Source organism: Polypterus senegalus, chromosome 5 (genome assembly GCF_016835505.1).
Source record: "Polypterus senegalus isolate Bchr_013 chromosome 5, ASM1683550v1, whole genome shotgun sequence".
NCBI classification, from domain to species: Eukaryota; Metazoa; Chordata; class Cladistia; order Polypteriformes; family Polypteridae; genus Polypterus; species Polypterus senegalus.
The window spans coordinates 917087-930276 of record NC_053158.1 but is presented as its reverse complement, the minus strand read 5'-3'; the positions used below and the strand labels follow the sequence as shown (position 1 = coordinate 930276).

The 13190-nt window shown below is 43.0% G+C and overlaps 1 protein-coding gene across 5 annotated transcripts in view; it reads left to right on the top strand.

The window, feature by feature from the left end:
• The window catches only part of mllt10 (MLLT10 histone lysine methyltransferase DOT1L cofactor), a 182176-nt gene that overhangs the window by 25700 nt on the left and 143286 nt on the right, over positions 1-13190 (top strand). Inside the window, exon 1 of one of the 5 annotated variants that reach the window (XM_039754256.1) lies at positions 4565-4715. The exons of the other annotated variants lie outside the window; for them this stretch is intronic. The gene's annotated coding sequence lies outside the window, so the exon portion shown is untranslated. Of the gene's footprint in view, positions 1-4564; positions 4716-13190 lie in introns of those variants that run through there. 5 annotated transcript variants of the gene reach the window in all.

Below are 13190 nucleotides of genomic sequence, written 5' to 3'. Positions count from 1 at the left end.
GAAGCTTTTATCCAAAAACGACTTACAAAAGAAAGCAACATAAATTGAGTAACGTTAGTCTGGGAATCATTTACAGGCCTTATGATTCTACTTAATCATTGATTACATTGATATTTTCATTTATTTGCGTACCTCACCGACCCTTTTATATCTAAATCGACTCACGAAAAGGTTGAGCACTAACGTCAGTCTGGGGTCTGTTTAGGAACGAGCGTTACTATTTTTTATTACTATTAAAAAGTATCACTTATGTGTGTAATCTATATTATATTATATTAGTTTACCTTTTTTGCAGAGATATGGCTGAACTAATGTGACGTAATTTCGCTCCTACCACCGACTGTATTTATCTGCGAGCTTTTGAGCCAAAACTGTTCGCCCAAGGTCACATTTGTGAATCGTGTTGCGGCCATCGCCGTGAATAAAGTGCGGCGACTTGTGCAGTTTAATCACCGCTCACACAAGCGAGCTTCTCATTCAGGAAAAGACGAGGCGCTTTGTTTACATGTCTATCCGTGCAAAACTTGCAGTTTTCAATATCATTTACGAATATTTCTACACAAATCATAAAAGAGAAAAGCCACACGAATGCTCATCACCGCAGAGTGCCATACGTAATGCACCGAGCCGAAGAGAAACCGCTATGGCCTCCCGTCACACGGCGCCTCACCAGCCGATGCCGCTTCGTCGACTACATGCAAATACAATGGGGGGCGGAAAAAAAAAAGAAAGCTGCAGCCGCGATTGTGGAATCACAGCAGAGTGACAAACGGCGGTCGCTACAAGTTGGAGCCCAGAAAAGTCAGGGGCATTTCGAGGGTCCCACCGTCTCTCCTCGGTCACCGCTGAAGCCAGACAGCCATTCTTCGAGCCAGCTGAAAAAAAAAAAAAAAAACAAGCACGGACTTAGAATATGAAACGCGTATAAAGAAATAAATCAACCCAATAAAAGTTAATAATAATAACAGACGATGTGAAGACTCTTCGCGCCGCCTTTCGCTGCAGCTGCTCGGCACTGAAGATTTCGCCGATCTTCACGGACGTTCGCTTTCATTATTAGTCGGTCGGTCTGTCGTTGTTAAGTTTGATTATTAACTCTCGTATAAAAACGTCCAATTTCGGGCAGAAGCGTCCACAGCACACGTATAGCCCGCGTGTAACACACACACACACACACACTGGGGACTCACAGCGGGGTACCTTATAAGCAACAAAATACTTTTATCAATTCCAGACAACGTCATTCGCTTTTCATTTTCAGTTTTCAATGTCATTGATCTGCAGTAAAGTGTTCACCGATAAGCAATGGATCAGCTCGTAGTAATTACCTTTTGTATTATTATTTTTGTATGCCATCCATCGACATATAGAAAGTGTACGACACGGCCAGGACTCAGTAAATATAAATGGGAAATGCTGTGCATGTTGAATTCGTCACACGTAACACTTCAGTCAGTTTTATTTGTTGTAAAAATGGGTCCACCCGGGTGTCCGTTTGAGAAAAATAAAATGGCAAACAATTGACAAGAGTAAAAGGGCGAAGTTGGATCGGCATTCAACAATTAAAAGCCAGGGGTCTGCTTATGTGGAACTGAACACACACCGCGGACATGTTTAAAATGACCGGCGAGCACAGCCATGGCGGACAGGGAGCACCGGCAATCGCATCTGTTTCAGGACCGGTGCTTTTTTCGTGCTCGTTTTCTAATGACACACACCGAGCGGGCCTGCCCGGTCCTTTGAAAGAGAAAAGCACGTCGAGTCTGAGAGAATAAAAAAGGGGACAGCAGGGCCTCTCATGGCGAAGGTATGGAGAGAGACGGGGGGCACTGATGGACATCGTGAAGGGGCGACGTTGTCTGCACGTCTGTCATTATTATAAGCTCGCAGGCATTTTAGGAAGCATTCTGTTAATTAGCAGTTCATACCGAACTGTCCAGAAGCCGTCCCAAAAATGGTGGAACCCGTTACACTCTCGTGTTTGACTGCATGGCGAACAAGTCGCGTTTTACCGTCTCGATTCACCGTCAGAAGCCTCGGAAAAGATCAACCCACGACTTACTGAAATGGTGGCGATTTAAAATGGCTAACTGAGATCATTACAGACCGAAACGCTTGAAATCAAATACACGTCATAATACCGAGCAGCTCTGGAAATGTAAAGCGCTGCTGCTAATTTAAAACGAAACAAAAAAAATCAAAATCAGATATTTTATTAAATTGTAAGGCGCTTACGCCTCCGCTGGCTTGTTGGTTTTTCTCTTCAGTTACCAGAAACTGTTCATCTGGACGTTTAAGAGATTGAATACTTTACTGCTGGCCAGGCTTCATGATTGGCCTTTTTCTTTTTTTACCCTTCCGACTGATAAACTGAGCTTGTAAATGGTCACTTTTGTCACCTGCACGTAGATGATGAAAATGGCCGTCGTGTCAAATGGAGCTTGAAGAGGACTCCTCGACTCTTTCTTGTTGTTGTAATGGACTTGACACCGATTCTGAAAGGACAAGTCTGAATATCTGGGTTTGCACTGGAAATGCACTTTAGGACTCCCGTTGAACCCTTTAAAACATGGACAACGTCACAAGCACAGAATCTTTGGCCAGAACGCCGTGTGTGACGTGAATGAACGGGGTCGTGATCGCGCTGGGCAGACGGGCCCTTCGGACTCCACGCAATAACTTAATATACGTGACTCATAACATCTCTCCAGCTGTACGTTTATTATCTGTACCAATAAATACTGTAATTATAAAACGACACTACCGCTCGGGCTCGATTTACCAAACTGTACCTAGCGCCACATTGCCCTAATAATAATAGCAGCCTCCTCACTATCGGTATCTATATCTGTATACATCTATGTAGAAATATACATGTTATATATAAATACATCCCCGTTCAGACACAGTTTATCAAACTATACCCAACGTTGGAATTTCTAATAATATCTACAGTATCTATATATTCATCTGCTTATCTATATACATATATTTACACCTATCTATGTATAGATCTATAATCTAATCTATAATTATATTCCTGTCAAGGCTTAATTTATTAAACTATACCTAACATTAGATTTTCTAATATATACCTCTATCAATATATATTTATACATATCTAATCACACACACACATATATGTATGTATAAATAATCCCCGTCGAAACTCAATTTATTAAACAACACCTGACGTTTGATTTTCAAATAATATCTTGCTATATATATATTTTTATATATCCATGTATACATCTGTATATAATTATATTCCAATCCAGACTCAATTTATCAAACTATTCTTAACACTAGCTTTTCTAACATCTATATACATACTGTATATTTAAACATATCTATTATATATATATATATATATATTACATATATATATATAATTGCCGTCCAGACTCGATTGATTTTGTTCAAACTCCTTCTAACGTTAAATGTTGTTGTTCTACTGCTGCTAGTATTCTCTTTAAGTCGATCGGCCTCGCGCTTCATGGCCGCGCTCCCAGTTGCTGTTGCTGCTCGCTGCCCGGTGACCTTCCTACCCTTTGCGTGCCCTTTGACCTGCGCCGAACTCAAACAGTCCTTTTGAATTTACGAAGAGGCTTTGAGCACATAACGCTTTCGGGGGGCATTGTTCACCCAGGGGCTTTAGAGGGGGCGCGGAAGCGGTGAGCTTTTACTTCAATTGATGGTAAAAGTGTGAAGGCCACGGTGTGCTGGCGGTACCGACTAATCCCGTGATCCCGATGAATGTTTTTTGACCGCTAGGAAACGTAAGCCAAATAGAGTCAGAGAGAGACGAGCGGATCGCTGAAGTCCACGTGACGGACGCTGAGCTGGGGGGCATTCACGATTTTATTTGACCTGCTAAAACCCGGATTACGAGGCACGTGATTGGTTTTATGCCCCGGTGATCTCCCCGTTTCTTAAATTGCCGATAAGACCTTGTAGAACGAGCCGAGCTGGATGTGCCGTGCGGTTTAAGGCGCCAAAGGCACTTTAGATTTTTCAATGAAACTGTCAGGAATACCCTTTAAAATAAATAATAAAAAAAGATTATTTTCTCTCTCATTTTTAACTAAATCTTTCTAGTCGTATTACCTACTGACTGCTCAGAGATCTCCTGCCCCATTTAAATGCCTCACAGAGCTCCACGCGGTTTTCATGGCTTTCATCAAGATTTATATTTAATATGTGAAACATTTAAAAGATCTGTCTGAGTAATTTATTTTAATAACAGATTTGGGGGCGACACGCACCCATCCATTTTTCTCTAGGGGTCTACCGAAAACACTGCAGCAAAACAAACCAAAAAAAAAGGAAAAGAAAGCCGAGGCACCCCGGGCGACCTGCAGCTTCCTTTCTGCAGAATGCCGCGCGCAGGCCCCTCCAAAGTTCCGACCTCCGGCGCACTCATTTAAACTGGCGAGATCAGGATGGGCTTGGAGGGTCCTAACGTGCGCGATTCACAAGGTGGGGGTCTGCACACTTGTCACAACGTGCTTGGATTACTCAAATCCCGGAAAAAAAACCAACAACTAGAGCACATTGAATAAAACAAGAAAAAGGAAAGAAAGCGAGCGAGCAAACGAATTCATCCGACAGCCCCGCCGCTGTGGGATTCAGGCGATGCTTTTGTAGACGCTTGCCGAAGGATCGTCGTCTCCAAGTTTGGCGCTGGAGGCTTTGCGATAAGACAAGGAGTTACGGTAAGAGGGCCACGTGGGCGTCTGCACTTGCAGCGGGGACAAAGGAGGCCACTGCTGGCCGTGCGTGTCGCCGTCCCTTCTCGTCTCTTCTTGCCCTTCACGCTGCGCTTCCCCACGTGCTTCTTTCGGGGTCCTGCGAAGTTAAACGGCCGCCCTCTTTGTTTGGCTTTGCGCCGTCGCGAGACATCTTCGTTCGTTCGTTGGTTGGACAGAAATTAAAAAAAAAAAAGGGGTTTATATGGGAGACGGAGAGGGGTCGCTAACTGCTGGCCTCCCCATCAAGTTGTTGTTATTATTATTGGTTTTTGTATTCGTTCGTCAGCTGGACACTCCCGGTCCACTTTCCCACATAGTGACCCCCCCCGTTTTCCATTCCCTGAGGTGTCCATGCACCGGTCATGAGAGGCTCGGCGACCTTTGACTCCAATGCAGCGCCATTCACGTTACCCAGAATTCACCTCCCGGGATTGGATGTGCTGAAAGCCGTCTCAGTTAGAGGGTCTCTCCGTGGGCTTCAACAGGTCCAGCTCTTACTTACTACATGAACCAGATCTGCCAAGTTTAGCAGCTTCAGTGCAGGGAATGGGGGGCACTATCTTGTGACCTGGATGGGAAGCAAAAGAATGCCACACAGTCCTAGCACAAGTGTCAGCTAATCCTGCCCAGGCGCAGCATTTCATTTAAATTGTATATAGTGCCTTGAAACCTGTGGTACAGCCATGCACTGAGACACACAAATAAATCACAGAAAAGCCAGCGAGGTCTCGGCACCTCTGAGGGTCAAACACGCACAAGGATCCTGTGCCCTTAGCCATATATGAGCTGAGCGTCAGCCTGTAAATGGCAAATGCAGCACATGCCCAGGCCTGCCAAACGAGAAAACAAGGACAGCACCCAGGCCGAGTCCCGCCATGTCCTGTTGGGGCCTGCACTCATTACCCGGTCACTCCGAGCGAGCAGGTGATGCACGCCATCCTTGTGCCTGCGTCTGTGGCTCTGCTCCCTTTAGACTACTGGTTCCTTAATAGCTCTTGACTGGGTTGTGTGGTTCTTCATTGAACGCTAGCTTGAAAAAGAACTATTTCATCCCGGGGCGAGTTCTTTGCATGTGAAGTTTGCTCTTTGGGCTTTAAAAAGGCTCCTAATATGTGGACAGGACAGGAATCTTATAATGACTCGTAGGCAACCTGAAAGGGTACAGCAGATCAGGAACATCTGAATTGTGGAGCAGGAGTCCCAAAATCAAAAACCCACTGCTATTTCCGAAATTTGTTATCTATTTAGTTAATTTTTGGGACTGTTACGGATCTTAATGTGTAAAGGTTCTTTCCAGAACCTTCATGTTGGATGGTCCTTTAGGTAACCAGAAATTGTTCCCCCAATGAAGAACCACACTGGCAGTGTTATCTTTAAGAGTGAAGTCACTTAAAGGTGTCGGTGGTCCAGGTGAATCTCCACAGAGACGCACACATCTTATAAAGGAAAATGTGTCAAAATGAAACTAGCAAAGGGAGTGGAGTTTGCACCCTCAGACACAAACACGCAGAGTGGCAATCCCTGAGAATGTGGTGGGGCTGAGGTGGACCGAGTCCAGCCGACACCATCACGAGGCCCGAATAATCAGCACAGTCGACGGAGGGTCCCCTTTAGCTAAGACGGGAAGCACAGGTGCCAACCTGAGTCCATGTATCAGGTCCCCGCGGCATGGCCTGTGTTGAAACGAGGAGGACCTGGCTACCTTTGATGCTGAAGATCCTCTATGGTAGCGTGTAATGCACGATCGTAAGAAGTTTGTCATCTTATAAAGGCCTGGTCTAGCTATTCCAGCTTGGTGTGGGTCCTCTCAGCACCACAGCAACTCCAATGGAGGGCCAAAGTGCACTTTGCTGGAACTTCCACTGCACACCGAGAAAAACAAAAACCCTTTAGATGGCCCAGAATGATGCATTTTATAGAGCTGGCCCACCGGCAGCTTAAGGAACTTCCGGACACTCAGCGGGTCAGAGGCGAGACATCAGCCAGCCATCTTTTTGGCTTAGACACTGCCTTTTAAGCCATTGTGCCAAACAGCCGGCACGCTTTTTGAGAATTAATAACAGACCCCAGATTCAAGAATAATATATTACATAAAGAAAATAATGAGTGACCTTCTGGAGGAAGACAAAAACATCTCATCAACAACTAGTGTGGACCAAGACGTACAGCCAGCGTTAAATGAGCTCTGATAGTGAATGCCAGCTTTGCTGCATACAGTTAAAAGCCGGACATCCATAAAATGGAGAGCTGGAGTGCAACACGTCTATTCTAGGGACCCTCCTTGAGTTTCAGAAAATGCACAGATACGCCATCTCACCCGTCGTATATTTTGGAATCGAGTGCAGTTCAAGAAAGAACGGGCACAGGTGTCGGGCCACAGCAGGACCTTCTACCCGGCATTGTGGGTGGTCTTCTGGGTTGACTTTCTGCACCGCCTGGAGTTTTGGTTTTCCTTTCACTCCCTAGCCATTTGACCACAGTGCATATTTCTCAGATCAGCCGTCGCCTTTTACCGCAATAACCGTTAAGAGGCGTTTTTCCTTGTGTTGTAATTTGTAGAGCATTTTGAACGGCACTTCTGTGTGAAAATGTGCTGTGGCGATTAATGTAGTTGTTGTTTAAAATGAGGTGGGGCAGCAGGCCTTCTTCTAGTGAATTTAGGATAAAGTCAATGAGAAGCTCCTTCGATTGTTACGAGTCCCGATTAAGACAGAAGAGCAACAGTTAGGGCCAAAATGAATGTAAAGGAAAAGGGGCCTCCATGTTTGCTTATCTTGAGTTACTGAAGCACAACCTTGATTGATGAAGGTGCAAGATATTACACTTTTTCTTTCTTTCTTTCTTTTCCTTTTTCTCAAATCCTTGTTTTCATCTTATCCTTAAAGTATTCTGCCGCTCCCACTCTTTGCTTTTTTTCTTCCATAGTGGAAGTGAAATTAAAGTATGAAGGGACATGTTACCCTTGGGCCCTGCTGGCATCCCTTTTTTATAGCCCCTTTCACTTGAACTGCCCACTCACATGCCACTTGAAATGTGAGGCCCACTTTTGACGCGACATATGCACACGAGTCAGTAGGTAGTGGAGCAGGCACTGCCGTGATTGTTGGCTTTTTTCCTCATTAATGTGATTTTCTAGGAAATGTAAGAGAAGTCCCGGGACCTCCAGCTCTTTGTTTATCAGACAGGCGCCCTCAGATGCACTAACTCTGCTTTTCTGAAGAATAAAAATGTGAAGAAAAGGAAACAGATGAAACACTGACACATAAGCAAGTTTTAAATATAAAAATGTAAATTCAAGTAGTCCTGTAAGAAAACAAAAGAAAAGAATCATTTGAGTGCTCTGAGGCTGAACTCGGTGAAGAACGCATGACAACATTAAAACAGAAGAAATGTGACAAATGAGACGGGGCCATTCAGTCCATCCTGCTCATTTGTTTAGTTAATAGCTAAGCTGTCCACGATTTTTCCATCCAGATCCTTCTTAAAAATCTGCAAAAGTAAACCGAATGGAATCCTTTTTTATTAAAATGATGAAAACAGAGCAGTGCCAGCAAAAACTGACTTGTAACAAAGTTTTGCTTTTAAATATGACCATATTCAAATTTACCTTGTACGGGAAGAAAACAAAAAGAAAGGAACTAAGAAAAAACGCAAATAAAGCACAAAGAACACAAAAAGCAAAGCAGCTTTTAGTTGTGTGGCTGTGCAGAACAGGAACGTTAAAAAGGCGACTCCTTGCACGGACCCTACGGCCTTTAATCACCACGTTATACAAGCCTCTGGTTTGATTTGGTTCAGTTTTGATGTGCAGGGCCCAGATGGACCATTGCAACCTGATGTCACCCGATCGATTCATTTGAATGCCCGTTTTGTTGTAATCAAACTTTCCCATTTTCCACCTTTGCCGACTGTCGCTGTTCGCCTTCGTTTGCTGTACCTGACTTGAAGAGCTCGATGAGATCACAAGGCAGGAATGCACGTTGGCTTGGGAGGCGCCTCCATTATCTCTCCAAATTCTCGAATAAAATCCACAACTGTAGTGTGCCACTTTGTGTACCGATGCGCAAGGTAACAACACTGCAGAAAGAGATCAAATAAATAAAATAAGGGAGAGACACGGAGGTCCTGGCCGCCCTGCTGTAACCCAACGCTAAACTTGTCAGATTTAAATTATACAGACAGGAAATCCGCGACGGTCCCCATTAAAATATTTACACATTTCCAATTCTCATCATTACGAAATATTCACGGGGTATTGACTTGCGCGTTTGTTTTTTGTGTTTATTATTTTAATACACTGTAAACAACACGTGTAAAAATGAAAATCGGGGCTTTCCTGTCAGTGAAAAGCGGCTGCATAACGAAGTGGACCCGAGCGCTGACGGAGAGCCGGGTGGGTTTTTCTTGTTGAGACTCTGCCATTGTCGTGCCGTATATGTGGCCGGTTGTATACGCACTTGAACCTTTTGACACAGTCGGCCGTCACCTGTACAAGTTCTTTTAATTCCGGGCGATTGTGAAATGCCACTCAAAAGCGGGCGCCCAGGCCTTTACGGTATTTTATTATATCTGTTCATATATATATATCTAAGATAGATAAATATACATATAGCTATCTTATTTATTTATATATATATTTAATATATACTCTCATAGATATATATATATATATATATATATATATATTATATATATATACACACATATATATATTATATATTTATTGTCCCTATATATATATATATATATATATATTTACATAAAGTGAACGAAACGAACGGAATCATTTTTATTAAAAAGATGAAAACAGAACAGTGTCGGCAAAAGTGGACTTGTAACAAAGTTATGCTTTTAAATATAGAATTATCAATTAAAGTTTATATATATATCTATATCTATATATATATATCATAAACATAAAATATATAAATAAACGTTTTGGTGTTTCCAGCGTGATATTTCACTGGGGACGCGGATACCTGCTGCAGCTTTTGTGAGACTTTTAATCGTAATTTGGCCACGTACTTTTTTATTATTAATATTAAAGCCAATCAATGCGCTGCAGTTTCCAAGCATGTAGGAGCTAACTGTGAAATAAAAGGCAGAAGTCCGTCGCCCAAAGACTTTCCTCCTCTGCCCGTATGTCTGCAGGGGAGGCTCACTTTTTTCGCCATCTTTCCTTTTTACACGAACGCCGTATCCCTCGTTTCCTTTTGACACATTCGAGAAAACGCTGAACCCCCCGAGGACTCTGTGAAGGGTGACCCCCCCGGCCCGATTGATATTTCATGTTCGCTAAACTCGCACGCACTTTGAGAAGCCCGCGCTTGTGTTTTTATTCTCCTTTTCACTCCCCTTCTTTAACATTTCATGTCTCCAGCACGCAGCACGACGATTTGTGCAAAATAAACCCAGAGCAGGAAAACCAGTTTGGAAAGACGAGATAAACTGTTCGTGAAAAGCCCGGTATCATTCCAGGTGCACTGATTATTTCTAAAATGAGGACTGCTTTAAATTTAGCAAAATCAGAAGCGGGCTGAGACGGGACTTGCAACAAAAAAAAAAAGGAAAACCTCAAGGCCGACCTTATCAAACGACCGTTTTGTTTTTGTGCATACCCGTAACTATGAACCAGTTCGAATTAGGGTTTAACAGCATTATTTAGCATGTTTCGAATTTCTATGAAATAACTAAATGTCCACGCGTGCTTTAGTTTTGGGGTCGGCCAGTGGGTTGTTGTAGTTGCCGATTTCTTTTCCAGCCTCGGCACATGACGGACGACAGTATCTCGGCACTGGCCTGCTTTTCCCTTCTGTCCTGTTTTGATGTTTTTTTTTTTACAGGTTTCTGTGAAGTATTAGAAACCCGAGACACACGTGCAACTTGTCCCCTAGTTTCTGTGGCCCCCTTCTTATGCTTACCCAGTTCATTTGCTCCTAAGGACATTGGCACCTCTGCTTCATCAGACACCTTTTTAGCAGTTCTGAATCATTTGCTGCTATTGCTACCTGGTCTGCTGCCTCGCAGAGATGGGTGAATTTTATCCCCGTCTACATAGCGATTTGTTCTTTTTTTGTTTTAAGCGAGCGTGTGCATTTGTAGTGAAATCAGATCCAAACAAGCGACAATTCCCAGCACCTGGATGTGTAGAAATGAACACGAGTCGCAGGCTTCTGCTGGTATCCTGAAACGGGACAAAATAGACGGATATCTCAGACATACCCACCCCTTTTTAAAATTAAATTATCCATCTCCAAAAATAAATTTTGGCAAAAGACCAGGATTTATAAATGTTGATTTACATTTATTTTTGTAAATGTGTCCAAAGGATGTTCATTTCTTTTAAAAAGTATGAAAACATGTTTTACACAAAATAAACGCCTCTGTTTAATGCAGCAGACCTTCATAACTTTGGCAAGGCAGCTGCCCACTTTTAAAATTCTTTACAAAACTGATATTTTTAGTGGTAACGTCTTTAAAGGGCTTTATGACAAGAACCATTTGAAAACAAATCATTATGTGCCTAAGCGGACACGGTCAACCCACATAGGGGGACAAAAACAAACAAAAGAGGGCAACGACTATAAAAAAAAAAAAAAAGGAAATCCAGATGGAGCAGAGTGCAGGCATGTGCAGGTGGGAATGCCCCCTCATCTCCAGTGGGCCGCTGCGATGAGCGTTTTAAGCAGTCAAGAGAGCTCAACTACAGAAGGTGGGCCACAAATGTCATATTGTAGCTGGCAAGAGCGAGAAGACGTTGGTCAGTTTGTCAGGTGCTGCGTGTGTTTTGGGTTGCTGGAAAGGGTGAAGCAGCAGAAACCCCACTCATTGTGCGATTTCCCCCTAATCGTACAAAGTAACTGGTGAAGCTCCCTCTCCGCAGATGATATATCCATTTCACTAAGAAGGAGGCGGAGAGCTGCCATTTTGAATACTCACCTCAGGGCTCCCCAAAAAGGAAAAAGCACCTGTCATGGACTTTAATAAAGGGTACACGAACGCTGCTAGTGCTTTCCAGTTGCTGCAGGGTGGAGAACACCTCAGACACCAACACGATGGCTTGCGTCTTTGGCTCCAGATTTATTTATTTTTTAACGTTGACTCGACACTGAGCAGTTTACGGTTTAGTAAGTATAAAGTATAAGCCAGCCTCTTTGGAAGATCTGCTTGCTGTGGAGTCGCTGCTTGTGCGCCTCACCATTTCATCTTTCAGCAAGCTGCCTCTTGTGGTGTTTACGACACAGAAGCGAGATATTCCACAGGGCATTGCACTCCTCGCTACACTGAGAACATGTTGTGCTCAATGATAAAATCGGTCTTTTGCTGGAAACCCAAATCAACTTGCTGAATTGCATTTTTTTTTTTCCTGCTAACAAATATGTCACAGCATAGCACCTAGGTTAGTATAGGCATGGAAACCAACGGTCATTGTGCTCCAATTACGGCAGAATAGTACGCTGAAACACTACCTGGAAGGAGCAGGGTACGCAAGCCCTGATCAGGTGTGGCTTTCCGTCTTCCTATAGGCAAACACACTTCATTAGAATGAAATTCGGCCTGCTTTTCCTTTTTGGCAATTCTGGGTTATTGAACTAAAAAGATTGCTTAGATGACTCCAATTCTCACTCGCAGATCTCGGGGTCTTAACAGTTATTGTAATGTGATCATGACTGTCATGATTCAGCATAATAACAGAAGTGTCTTTTACAGGGCTAAGAAAGCATTTTAATTATTCATAGATCAGAATATTTAAAATCAATCCCATATATATTTAACAAGTGACAGATTTTACAGGAAGGGATTTACGTTTTTATATATAATCTGTCTTGTCTGTCTATATGACAGCAAATGTTTGCTAAACATGTGAGCATCTACACCATTTAGAGTTACTGAAATCGTCTTTGCTTTAAAATGTCATGAGGAGCCAGCAACAGTTCTAAAGATGATAGCCGTTTACAGGGTTACAGAGCAGACTCCTAACTAACTTGGGAACCAAAAAAAAAAAAAACACCGACACACACACACACACACACACTGTACTGATAATGGGAAAAACCAGCAAAGCGACGTATGCAGCGACCGAGCTGTGAATTGAATGCAGGCTTCCACGGAGTTGCATTTTACTAACCTGAAGCACCTTAGGCCCTGTGCCTGAGGAGGGTATAAAAATAATATTTCAAGTAATAGATAAACTTTATTAGTTCCCTGAGGGAAATCTGGCCTTTTACAGAGCTTCATTGAATAAGTTAATAACTAGATAAAATAATATATGTATACACGCACAAACTATGGTCTGAACACACACCAGAATGGCTAACATGATGCTACACATCACTACAAAAAATAAATCTGTAAAGCCCTTCATACATATATACACACACATACATACATTAAAGAGAGAGAGAGTCTGCTACAATATGACAAAAAAAATAATTCAAC